This window comes from Pteropus alecto, unplaced genomic scaffold, assembly GCF_000325575.1.
Source record: "Pteropus alecto unplaced genomic scaffold, ASM32557v1 scaffold185, whole genome shotgun sequence".
NCBI classification, from domain to species: Eukaryota; Metazoa; Chordata; class Mammalia; order Chiroptera; family Pteropodidae; genus Pteropus; species Pteropus alecto.
In genome coordinates this window covers 6,400,205-6,414,032 of record NW_006438088.1, presented here as the reverse complement: position 1 = coordinate 6,414,032, position 13,828 = coordinate 6,400,205, and positions in this window count along the sequence as shown.

Below are 13,828 nucleotides of genomic sequence, written 5' to 3'. Positions count from 1 at the left end.
TAATCACTATAACTTTTGTGCTCGAAATAAACGTTAAATTCCTTATAGCCTTCATTATGTCATATATATATATATATATATATGTATATCCCTAATTCTAAAAATATTAAAACAATGCAATGATGATGTATTTCAAATGACTTTTTAATTGAGATCTCTGATTGATATCCAACATTGATATTCTAAATTATCCATATTTTTACATCATGAGATATATACATATCACAACTAGGCAACTTGCCCCAACAATAGATACTACCATTCTATATACTGATTTTTGCTCCTTATTTTGAATCAATTATTGTGTTTAAAAAAAAAATAAATGGTGAGGAAACAGTGCTTTTGCTTTTTCCTATTACTATTTGTTATTGCAAAATAATGTGTTTCAATTTTGTTATCAAATATGCTGTGCTTGAGTCTAGTTGCATTTTTGCTGCTCAATTATTTCAAATATGCTTTCATACAACATTAAGAAGGAGGATATCTAAAGCCATATCAATAACATAATAAAAATAAAATAATTAAGTTCATACCAAAACATCAAAATATGTCACTATGGAATATTCATATTTTTATATTCCTGATCCATGGCAATTTGATATAAGATTTCTATTTGATTCACATACAAGTAAAATGCTAGTTCACTAATTATATATACATATCCCAGATTAATGTCATTTTGCCTGTGATGCTTTCCCTAAGCTGACTTTGCCAGTCCATCCTTTGCTTTAATACCACTGCTTTCTGCTGCAAATTGTCTGTTTACATATCTGTCTCTGTCACTAGATAGTGAGTTCTTCCAGCACTGGGAACAGAAACGAGTTACCAGAGACCAGGAATCATCTTTAATTTGCCTTTAAAATTTAATTTTCCCTGCCAAAATGATCTTTCCAAAACACAAATCTAATTATTTCATCCTTCTACTTCAAATACATTCAGTGATTTCCCATATGTCTACAGAGAGTTTAGCATGATGACTTTAACTGTCTCGCTCTGTCCTCATCTCCACACCTTTGCCCGTAGTAACTGTTAACTTTAGCTCTATAGAACTAGCATTAGCATATAGAATTCTCAATGCTGTTTCACACTCTGACACAGGATGCCTGAGATCTAATCATAAAAAGACCCTCAAATTTCATCAGATATAAGAATCTCTTCACCGCACAAGGTTCAGTGAATGTGGAGGAAACACAACGATCCCTTTTCACATCTACCCCTCAGTCTTTCTACTTTCTTCAGAGGTAATTGCTGTTAAGAGTTTGATATAATTCCATGTCCTTTATATATTTTTTAAATTCAAATATATATTTAAACTATGGGAACTATTTTTGTATTTAACTTATGAAAGCTTACCTGTTAAATATACAGTAAATATTGTCTATCAATTTATTTTGTAAAAGTAAAATTTAAGTATTTAAATTTTCTCTAATATGCATTTTGTAGTATAAAAGTTAAGAGTGAATTATAGATATCTCTTTATTGCTACTAAGAATACTCTTCTAAATTAGGTAGGCCCTTTTTAATTCACAATTTTATTTAATGGCTTGCTATATAGTTTTCTTCCATATTCATAGTATTCCTTTCGTACATTCAGAATTTCAATCTCTTGAAGAGAAGGAATTTAATCATTTTTAATAGATACATAATTTAATCCAATCCATTTATAAATAATTTATCCTTTGTTCCACTGGTATAAAATGTAAACCTTTTCATAAACCACAGACTCACATTACATTAGTCTTGTCTGTACATACAATTTTATTTTATAAAGTTACTAGAGCATAAAACATGTTTTTTTTTTTTTTCTTACCGTTAAAGTATGTCTCTCCTTGGAGTCTAGTTTAAAATTGTTTTTTCTAGCTACTAATGACCTTCTCTTCCATAATAACTTTAGAATCAATGTGTCAAATTTTGTTTTAAAAATTCCTCTTGTAATTTTTATTAGGGTTGCATAAATTAATTTGGTAACAATAATTATTTTTACAATACTGGGTTTCCTCTCAATGAACACTAGTACTAAGTTGAAATAAAAAAATTCATAAATTTGCTGATATTAATAAAAGAAAAAACAACTAGAGATCAAATCTATTTACCTTTGTACATACCATCTATAAGTATATAATTAGATATAAATATGTATACATATAGAAATTTATCTATCTATAGTTTAAATATATATACACATATATATGGTTTTGTTTCAAGGTTATAATAATCCTATATATGAGAAACATTCTCTTTAACTATTCTCAAAATTTTGTACAATTTGTAATGAGTTATCCTTTGAAAGTTAATTGGAAATTCCCTCAAAAACCATTGAGGCATAATATTTTCTTTATACCAAGATTTTCAACTACTGCTTTAATTTCTTAAATATATAATTATTCAGGATTTAGTTTTCTTCTTTAGTCAGTTTCAACATTTTTTTCTTTTAGGGATTGATTCTCTATTTCTAAGCACTTAACTTCATGGTAAAATATCATTTAACTTTAAAATATTTGTAGCTATATTCATATTTTCATTTATTACATATTTGCTCATTTATCTTTTTTGGTTTTGGCCAATCTTGCAAAGTTTATCTGCTTTTAAGTCTTTTTAAACTTGTATTTGACTTTGCTTATCTCCATTCCAGCCTTCTTAATAATTCCTGTTATAATTTTTATTATATTCTCCTTCGACCTTCATTTTATTGTAGTGTATCTTTTTCTAACTTCTTAAAATGTTTATCAAGCTGATAATTTTCAGTTTTTTCATATTTATCATTCTGTTCCAAGATTTTTACATTTCTATTATAATTTCTTCCTTGACTCATGAGAATTGAGAAAGTTTTCTTTTTATTTTCCAAACATGACATTTTCAAATTTAGTTTTTAAATCTAATTATTGTCAGACAATATGGTCTGTATGATAGCTATTATTTGACATTTCTGTAACTATGATTTGATATGCTATTGATTTTTGTGGATATTTAAATGCATAGAAATAATGTTGGATGCAGATATCTATGTATGGCCATTAAGCAAAGCTTATAAACTCTGTTCTTCAAGACATACATCCTTTGCATATATCTTGTCTCCCACACTGGTCAATGATTGAAAAAAATGTGTTTTTTTCTTCGTGTAGTTTTATGAATTTCTTTATATATTTTAAGTCTACTTTATTTGGCATGTACATATCGAGAAGTTTTATAACTCATTTTGAAATGAATTTTTATCATCGTGAATAACTTTCTCTATTCCTAACAATTGTTTTAAGTATTATTTTGTCTGCTGTAACTACAGAAGCTTTTAGTTTGTGATGTTTTTTCAGACCTTTATTCTTTCCAGTTCATTATGCTTTAAATGTACCTTTTATGAATATCCCACAATTAGAGTCTTCAGTAACATATATTTTATTGAATGTATTACTTGGAAATTTTCTGTCTTAGCATTTAAGATATATTTGTCTTCCTATTTTTTTATGAAGATATATTACTCCATCATGCAAATAATTTGTCAAGTCTTAACTGGATTTTTGGGATACTGCTAATAATTTGTTATTGAATACAAAGCTGCAATAAATAAGCTTGGACATATATCATTTTAACATTGATGAGCAAATCTGTGATAGTTTCTGAGAAGCGCATTCACTGTCAAAGGATGTGTTCACTTTTAATTATGCAAGGTATTGGAAGTCTTACTAAGACAATTTAGATAATTTTGGTTTTCTTACAATTAAATCATATCATTGAAATGTTAAAAATAGAGTAACACTAAATCCAATGTAATCATAAACTGTGAGGGTATAGGCCTTGTGATTTTTGCTATTAGTATAATCTAATAAATTACCTAGTATCATAATAACTGTTTAAGCAACATTTTTGAAAGAATAAATACATGGTACAATGTACATTTATTGTTTTTGCTACTGTGCACTCATTTTTCTTTCTCTCAGTGACAAACAATATCATCCTATTTTTGTATTGAGGAAATTATCCATTCTTCAATCTCAGTCAATGGACTTAGAGTTGCCCCCAAATCCAGTTCTGGGAGTGACTCATATGTCTGAAATATAAACAATGAGAATTTGTCATGACATTGGGCCCAGTGCTTAATTCAATGATAGGTACTTGACCCACTCTCATCCAGTGATTGACGGTGAGGCTTTTTTCTTGGACTGCAGGGAGAGAGGCAGATACTGTTGTAAATCAATTTGAACATGGGATAATATAAGGCTGAAGTTGCGAAAGTCACTTTGGCACTACAAGAAGAGAACCTAAGAATTACATATACAGAAGATGTCTGTAGCTTAAAGAATGAGAAACAGCAGACACTAAAGACGTTAATCCTATGAAACAAAAATGTCTGAAATCAACTCAACCCCAGTATTTTTCAATTACGTGTGCCAATAGATAATTTCCTAAGTCTGTGTTCAATTTCCTGTCATTTCCAATCAAAAACACTTTAACTGATTCCTGTATTCTTCAATGTAATATTTATCTCAGTTTGATCTCAGTTAAATCCTCCTATACATTGCTAATACATTTTCTTTTATCTCTCTTTTTTGTTCTTGATTAATAATGCAAGGTTTATCAGCATATTAGCCTTTTCAAAATACTTTTATCTTTATTAATTCTTTCTATTGTTTTCTGAGAATAACTTAATTAAAGTATTTGTAGTTTCTTGATGTGAATATTTAGTTTATTTACTTTTCTTTTTGAATAATAGATTAATTTGAAATTTGAATGCTTGCCAGAGAAAACCTTGCAAGTCTATTATTTGTTTTGAAACAAAATTATGCAATGGCTATTTTTTTCTAAATAGCTCTTCTCATTTGATTCTTTTCTTGAATTTCGATGCCTATTTAAGACGTCAATTCTTTTAAAATATTATTTGCACATATTTTACTGCACAGAGGTCAGCATATGTAGCCCATATGGATTTTGTGCTTTTAATATATTAATGTTTCTTTGTATCATTCAATGTCATAAAGTTTGGTATTGTTTTATGATCATTTAAAAAAGGCAATATTTATTTATAATAATATAATTTATGTATTTTCATCAAACTGATTAAGTATAATTTTCATTACATTAAAGTCAGAAATCCAACATTGCACTTAACATTCTATATACTTTTATTGTAGCAAATGTAAAATTATTAGAAAAAAAGTTTTCACTGTATCAATGGTAAACTAAGTTTTCCTCAGCTTTAAATTACTCAACTATAAATTTTCCTAAATAGTAGTTTCATTAACCTTACTATTTACATAAACTTTGCATCAGTGGTTTATAATTAAATATAAATCAAATAAAATTTTATAAAGTAACAGCTTTCAGAAAAAGTATAGGAATATATTCACCTCTTACATAAAGTTTGATGTGTACATGTAAAGTTTTAAATAATAGATTTCTTTCTAATTGAAATTTTAAATATTTCCCACTTCAACTTCATTCGGTTAAAAAAAGTTATTTAAAACCTATACTTTAAAGTAGGATTACTATTTAATCTGTCTAAAAGAAATACTTCCCAAGACATTTTTTTCCATTGCAAAAGTTACTTAAAATTTTTACATCTATACAAATTTATGTGTGTCAAGTATGGCAATTATAAAACTATTAAAAGACTATAATTTTGAAGATTGTCTCATTTTTGTGGTTTATGTAGCCTAACTTTCATAATAGTTGATACCTTAATTTATTGTGAGACCAACAATGATAAAGGCAAAGAAAATGAGACAGATACAATGGCTCGATGGATGCACAAAGATAGTATTGATAAAAGAAAATGAGTAGGGTTTCCCAACAATTATAGTAGACAACATAACGGTTATAACTGAATGAACATCACAGTGTAAATGAAAAGCAGCTATACACTATTTCAGTTTTGATTCTAGGAAGAATGAGTAATAATATTCCAGAAGTTAATGGGGCATTCACTGACTCATGAAAGTTTAGCAAGTAGAGAAATGAACCACTCATTTAGCATCCAGACCACTCTGAAGTGGTTCTTGTGGATAAACAAAGCTATCCATCCATGGGGCTCAAATAAGATTTAATATTGACTTTAGTATACACTATCAAAAACCATTCAGGTGAATCATGGCCTATTACTTCTTATAAGAAGAAAAACTCGAGATATCTTAACAGAAGGAGCTGGCAAAACAAACTGATTAAATCTTACACATTTGGAGATTTTCAAATATGTAAAAATAGGATAAATTATTTTAAAAGTATAACCTTATACTTGTACTATTTACCTGGAAGTCGAACTCAGCTTATCTTCTGTATTTTTTTTTTGTGAAATAAATATGTGCATTGCCATCCTCTCTTCCTTCTTCCATCATGTACTTCTAAAAGATATAACTTTTATATGTTTATAAAATATGTTTATAGAAAGTAATTTATAATAAGGAAAAAATGAGAAGTTTTAAAAACACTTAGAATTCCATCTAGAGGTAACCATAAAGGTTTGCTTCATTTTATTGATATCTATACATACACTTATCTCATGATTGTTTTCCTTACATATATTTTAAATCATGAATCCAACCCACTCTATTAATTTTTCTTTGATCTGCTTTTCCTAAGGGCCAATTATCACCACATTGTGAAATTTTGCAATTTTCAGAGATAAGAGCTCTTTTCACAAAATGATAAAGAACTAGTTTTTATGTGATTAACATCTCTACAAATTGAGCCTCAATCACTAAATGAAACTTTCTTCAAGTCACTAAATCTGTTTATCTAGTGTTTCAGCTTTAAAAATACTTAATATTTAAAAACTAATCCAGAAGAGATTTTTAATTTGGCAATAATGAGAATACCCCTTGGGAGTACACACACACGTGTGTGTGTGTGTGTGTGTGTGTGTGTGTGTGTGTGTGTGTGCGCGCACGCACATGCGCATGTGTTTATAATTTAACATAGTGGTTTTTTTAATCAGTATTTCCTCACTAAGAGAGATGAGAGTCCAGAGTTAATTTCTCCAGCAGCTAAATGGGTATGGCTTGTTCTGAATGGAGGCCCACTCACTCTTGTACTGCTTTCAGGTTCACTGCACGATTTCAGGCCTCAATCTGAATAAGAATGTTATGTTAGCTGCAGGCCTGAAATATCAGTGGAATAAAGCTGACGTCAACTACTCTTCCTATTCAGAGTGTAATTAGGTGTTGAAAAAAACCTTGCCTCCTACTGGGGCCTGGCTCCTTAAAGTCCAAGTACATGGCTTCACCACCCAAGGATGGTCTTTGAATGTCTTTGCTGGTCACGTCTTCACCAAAACCTGCAAATCTCAGGATTTCGTTTATCAAAATGCTCTATCCTGGCTAGAATCTGCTTCCATTTCTACCCTTAGTTCTCTCTAATTCAACTGTTACCCAAGCCAGACACCTTAGACTTGTATTTTCTCAGCCATATGTAGTAATTCTATTTCTCAAATGCTCTGCCATTCAGTCCTCTGTCTCCTTCATTCCTCTGTCTCCTTCACTCCTTTAAGCAAACACATAGTAAATAACAATGAGAATCTTTTATAGTCTTAGCTCCTATGCACAAAGTAAATGAAAATATAACCGATATTCATACAATAATTTTTATTTTGTATACAACTCCAGTGAGTGTTTTCCCCTCTATACAGTTGATCTGAAATGAAATCTATGGAAGTTACTGAGGGAGTTGGAGAAACTAAATAATTAAAAGAAATGTTTAATATATTTGGAGAGACGAAATGAAAATATGAGCGAGCAACACAAGACCATATTGCAACCATGTATATTTATGATCCTGTCATCTACAAAAGGTCTGGGGATTAATGTGGGCTGGTGAAGGTAGAAAAAACTTTAGGATCAGGTAGGACTTTTCTGAACTATGAAAGGTGAGTGAAGTCAGGTTTCTGGTAGACTACATAAAATATCAGGTGAAGAAGATAATATGAATATATATAATTGTATATATAGAGAGAAGGCCACGATGAAAGGACTTCAAAGCAATGCCTTTATAATATAAAATAGAGATGATATGTTCTTCAACAAAGTCATGGCTTGGTAAGAATTTCAGGAGTTTAGCAGAGAGTACCTGGATTCCAGGAGATCAAATATTAGATAAGTCGTGGGCCTTCATTAAAATGATCATGTTTTGAAATGATGTACGTCTGGATGAAGTGATGGGATGGGGAGATGAAAGAGCTAAAGCTAACTTTATAGTTTACAGTACTGTCATTAGAGTAATATGGGATTATTAAAAAACAAGATAAAGAAATTTGAATGAGGTTATTTTTAGAAGAAAGGTACTGGGGAAGAATTTAAGCAGTTATTTAAGAAGTTATTTGCTTAAATACATTTTCTATTTTTAGAAAACAAATGGAAAACAAATATAAAACCTAATCAATAGTAACCATCAGGGAAAATAAAAGATCTGGAAGGAAGCCCATCAACAAGCAAATGTTCTCTGGCAGAGAAATAAACCTGGAAGAAATAGTACAATGGGGTCATTGGAGAAATAAGTCCAGGAAGCAGAATCCTGCTTGAGAAAATATATAGGACATAGAAGATAGATAAATATAGCATAAATCAAGGGGGTTGGCATTTTAGGAGTCCAAAATTATGCCTGATTAAAGAAAATGGTGAAGAGGAAAGTTCCACAGGAATTCTTAACTTCTTTTATCTTGGTCTTTGTTTCTCACTTTCTTACTATGTTTAACAAAAGGAAGAAAAGTCTAATCTGAGTTTGTAACATTAATGGGTAATAAAGTAAAACCATATTTTCCCCATATTTCCCTTAATTCTAACCATATTTAAAAATTCATTTTCTACCTAGCATTAAAAACTGCTACTGTGATTTCTGAATGAAAAAAAAAAAAATAGCAAAAGATAGCTCATGTTTTTCTTATTAAAAAATTTTTTTCCAGCTTTGAGATATTAATGATATATAAATTTAAGGTATGCAATGGGATGATACACATATATACTGCAGATTGGTTATCTCATTTATTTTTATATTTATCTTAGAATCCATGAGGTAAAATACTTGCTTTTTTATTGTTATTGAAGTATTTGGACTTTTTTCATACATTGCTAATCAAGTAATTCTTCTTAGAGCTATGCTTTAAGGCATGATCCATTAAAATGGCTAATTTCCAACCTTGATTTTATTTTCGTTAAAGAGAAAATTTGTCTCCCTGGAGTTAAAGAACAATTGCTCTTTTATGCCAAGAAATGTGTGTGTATTAAATGCTGGTTGGATCTCCCAAAGCTAATTTTCCAGAATGAAGAGAAAAACTGACTTAGCCTATTCATGTCTAAACATTGCTGCCATGCATGCATGAAAAAGGCAATCTGAAACAGGCCCAGAATGCTGGCTGTGTAACTCGTCATAAGAAATTCCTCTGGCTCTTCACTGTGTCTCACAACTCTAAAGTCTACTCACATTAAAGGAACTATGTATAGAATTATTTGAAATAATACAAGACAGTCTCAATTCTAAATCTCAATGCAATGCTTGTGTGCAAAAAGGGAAATCAAGCCTGGTATGTTCTCCTTTAGCCAGTAACTCAGCCCCTTCAGTTACCTGCAGGGCAACTGAAATTTAGCACATTTTTTTTTCGACTTTTCAAGTCTTCATGAATATAAACATTATTTTTCTAAAATAAGCCTTCACTCATAAAACCATTTGATGAAATACATTGAATGCATATGCAGCAACAATTTAATAGATATTTCTCTATGGAATAAGGAATCACTGTGTTAATTGGCCCATGTCAAGTGTGCCTTTATTTTGACAACAAAGTCACTGCTGTAACAAGCAACAGTGATGCACGTTTAGAAAATGCAATGTTGTAGTAAACTAAGGATGAAAGATACTATTTTCATTCACAACCTAAGTAATAATTATAATAAAACATCCAATAAAAATGCAAAACAAGCTATCTACATAAATACAAAATTACATCCTGTAGAAAAAGTATTTTTATAGTAAATATTCCATTACATTACTTTTCTAACAATTTTATTTATAACATAAGAAAATGGATTGGTATTTCTTCTAATGGAGAAAACTTTCCCAGTTATTTTATTTTTTCTATTTAATTACTAGTGGATATTTAAATTTCAAGGCTACTGAGAATTCATTTTCTTTCAAGTAAATATATCAAACAATTGGTATTTTAGATCTCTGAAATAGCAAGTTTATTGCCAATAAAAATAAGCAACTCATAAAAAATGAAAATACAGGAAATTTGATAAAGCTAATCTGAGAAACTCCAATCCTCATTAAAATAGTGCTCCAAATACTCCCACATACCAATTACTACGTAGTAACTACTGAAAGATAGGAATATCCTCAAATGAAAACAAAATTAAATGATAATCCTTGATATTGTTTGTGAGGGACAACAATTTTGTCAAATATATTGCTTTTCACCATGTCTAAGTGGTAGACTTTATTTTAAATGCTATTTTTACTATTCTTTTATCGTGAACTATATTATTCAAACTCAGGCCAACAAAAGCAAAACGTTCTTATAAGGTATATCATTCTTCCTCTTCCTTTTATTTTCCTGTCTTGTTGGAATTTAACGAAATTGATCCAAATGCTACAAACCTCATTGTCAATTTCTTCTATTTATTTCCTTACTATGTCTCTAGATTTTTCTAATGCCAAATATAAAACTCATAAAACTAGAATCCAACACAGCTTATTTTAAAAACATATTCAATACTTGCTTCCTTTATTAACTTACTTATAGTTTCAGATCTTTTACATGCAGCTAATTCCATCAAGCTTTTCATCGCGTTGGCCTAAAAATCTAATGTTTTATAACTTCATCCATTTTAAATAACTATTGCTCTTTTCCTGCTTCTTTCAGGATTCCATCATTCCTCTAATTCTAGGAAGTTCCAGGAATTTGGGGTTCTAATAAAGATATTTCATTTCTACTATTTCACCTACTCCTCCATAGTGATACACATTCTCCTTTAGCCAGTGAAAGGATGGGAGGGAGGGAAGCCATGAAAACCTGAGGACATTTTTTACCTTTTAATAAGAATACAAGCACATTTAATTATGGACCCATCCTACTCCAGTATGACCTCATCTTAACTAATTACATCTGCAAGGGCCTTATTTCTAAATAGGGCCATGTTCTGAGGTAATGGGGGTTAGGACCTCAATATATGAATTTGTGGGAACCCAGTATCAGCCCATAACACTTCTCATTGTCTCTCTCATTCCTTTTATTCAAAATGTGCAGTTAACACTTTTTCTCAGGACATTACCCATTAAACTTTTATTTTTCTGTATTGCTCCTAAATCAACAGTCTATCATTCCAAATCCCCATTTTAAAGTGTCGTAGGTTATTTTTCTCCTCCGTCTTCTCATTTTCCTCCTTTTTCTGCTGTGGCTTTTTTTTTTTCTGCCTAATTTTAATGGATTTTTAAAGATGTATTTTTTAGGTTTCAGAGCAGCAGAATTTTGGCAAATGGCTTTAAATCTACCATTTTTTTCTCAAATGCCCAATTTTAATAATGCCATTTAAAAATGTTTTGATACTTTATTATTGCACACTAGTGAGAAGGAATGGAATAAGAAATTGCTAAAGTAAAATAAATAATTGCCTACTAAATGATTAGTTACTTTAGATTTTTAAAAGATTTTAAATCATAAATTCGTTGACTTATTTGTTAAAGTATTTGATAATTTTTTATAATAAGACAATGTCCAGAAAGAAATATCTTTCTCTTTGAACTACCTGACCAATAATGCAGAAACTAATTAAAAATTTAAACTGTATAGAATTCACTTTCAATGAAAATTGTGGGAGATTTTATCTCATTTTCTTTTACTTCTCATATTTCACAACTGAAAGGAGACAATTCTTATGTTGAATTTAATTATTGCCTTTGTAGACTTTTCCTAACAGCTGGAAATTACTGCCTATTTATTTTTGGAGTATTCCAACATATGATGCTTTTAAGATATGAGTTAAATGGTATAGTTAGAATACGACTGTGAGTCTTTTGGTAGTGGGGAACATTAGTATGTCTTGGTCTGAATTTCTTTTATAAAACAGATCAGGATAAAAAGCCTGTGGTGAGTTCAATTTGTGTGAAAAAATACTGAATATTTCACATACTTTAACATTGTTAGATTAGAAATATCTCATCTATGAACATTGTCATCATTTAAATGTATAATCTTCATAATTTAAAAAACAACTTTCTTTGACGGGGTGTGTGTGAGAGAGAGAGAATGCTCTTTTGAAGAATTTCAGAATGGCCTCCAAAGCTTTGCTCTCAATTTACTTTACTATCCCTTCAGAAGCTTCTGACAAATTCTTGGTAAGATTTCTTTTTCAGAAATCCATAATGGCATTATTTAGTCTCTCAGATACACAGAAGTTTGACCTTTGAAAAGATTTTAGGTTTTATCTTGGGATTGCAGTCAGAATTTCTTGCTCAAGTTTTCTGCTTCCCCTCTATTAACCTCTCCCAATAATCGGCAAACACATAGCAAAGCTTTAACAATTTCTTGTTGGCTTTCATCTTGTGCTTAATAATTGTTAGCTTTCAAAATGTCTTAATCAATATTGAAATTTCTTTGAAATGTTAGCCATGAATTGTTAATCCTGAGGAAATTAATCAGAGCCCCTTCACTAGCATTCCTGATCTAAAGGTATGTAAAAAAATGGAGGGGACTAAGGACAGACATTGAAGGAGATCCAGCTCATTAAAATTAAAAATCATTAAGGACAAGGATTGGCATAAAGTAAAAAAGATGGATTTATTTAGCTTATGTAATTATAATACTTGGTCTTAAACATTTATCTTATAATGAGTTTTATACCAATGTTAACACATAGAAACTTAAATATATGTTTAAAAAATTCTAGTATCTATAAATGTTGTTATAATATTTTGTTAAATAATTAAGCTAAAATGGTATCATATGCCTTTTGATATCTGTTTGATTTTTTGTCCTCATCTTCCCACTTTGTGTTGTTATTGTTAGAGAGGACATTATCCATCATCAGATAAGTACTAAAGATAGAATATGTCAAGATATCTACATACTAAAATAAATAGTAGGATGACAATAATCATGTGAACCAAGGGAATTATAGTTTAAACAGTTTTAGTGGCAGCAGTTAACAGGTAACTGGAATCAACTCTCCCAACGAGAATAACTAGAAAAGCTAAACAAATATTTTAAAAATAAATTCTGCATAGTGGCATTAAAGAAATATCAACAAGTTAGAATTAAAAATGCCTATTTGTCAAAAAAAAAAAAGAATGAAAAAATATCTCAAAAAGTTGGGGAAGATAATCACTACTCATGTATGTGAAAATAGACTTGTATCCAGAGTATATCGAGAAGTCCTACAAATCAAGCAAAGAATATAATCAAAATAAAAAAAACATACAGCAGACTTGAACAGACACTTCAAAAATGGCAAAAGTTACTTGCCTTTTTTAGTTTCAAAACGATACAATCTAAGACCATAAACGGATACCACTATAGTCAATAAAAATGGCTAAAGTTAAAAAGTTTTCTAATATCAAGTGTAGCTAATGATATGGATAACTTGGTACTCTATTAGAGAGTATAAATTGATGTTGCCACTTTGGAAAGTTGGTGTTTTTTACTAAATTTGAATAAATACATACTTTATAATTGGCAATTTCATATATATTATGCATGTATGTGGCAAGAGATGTGCACAAAACTGTTATTAAGAAATATACATAGCAACACATATGAAACAAGCTAAATATCAGCATTGGAATAACTACAAATTGATAAACAAAATTTAGTGTATTCATAACAGAATACTCTAAATATTGAAATAATAATATATAA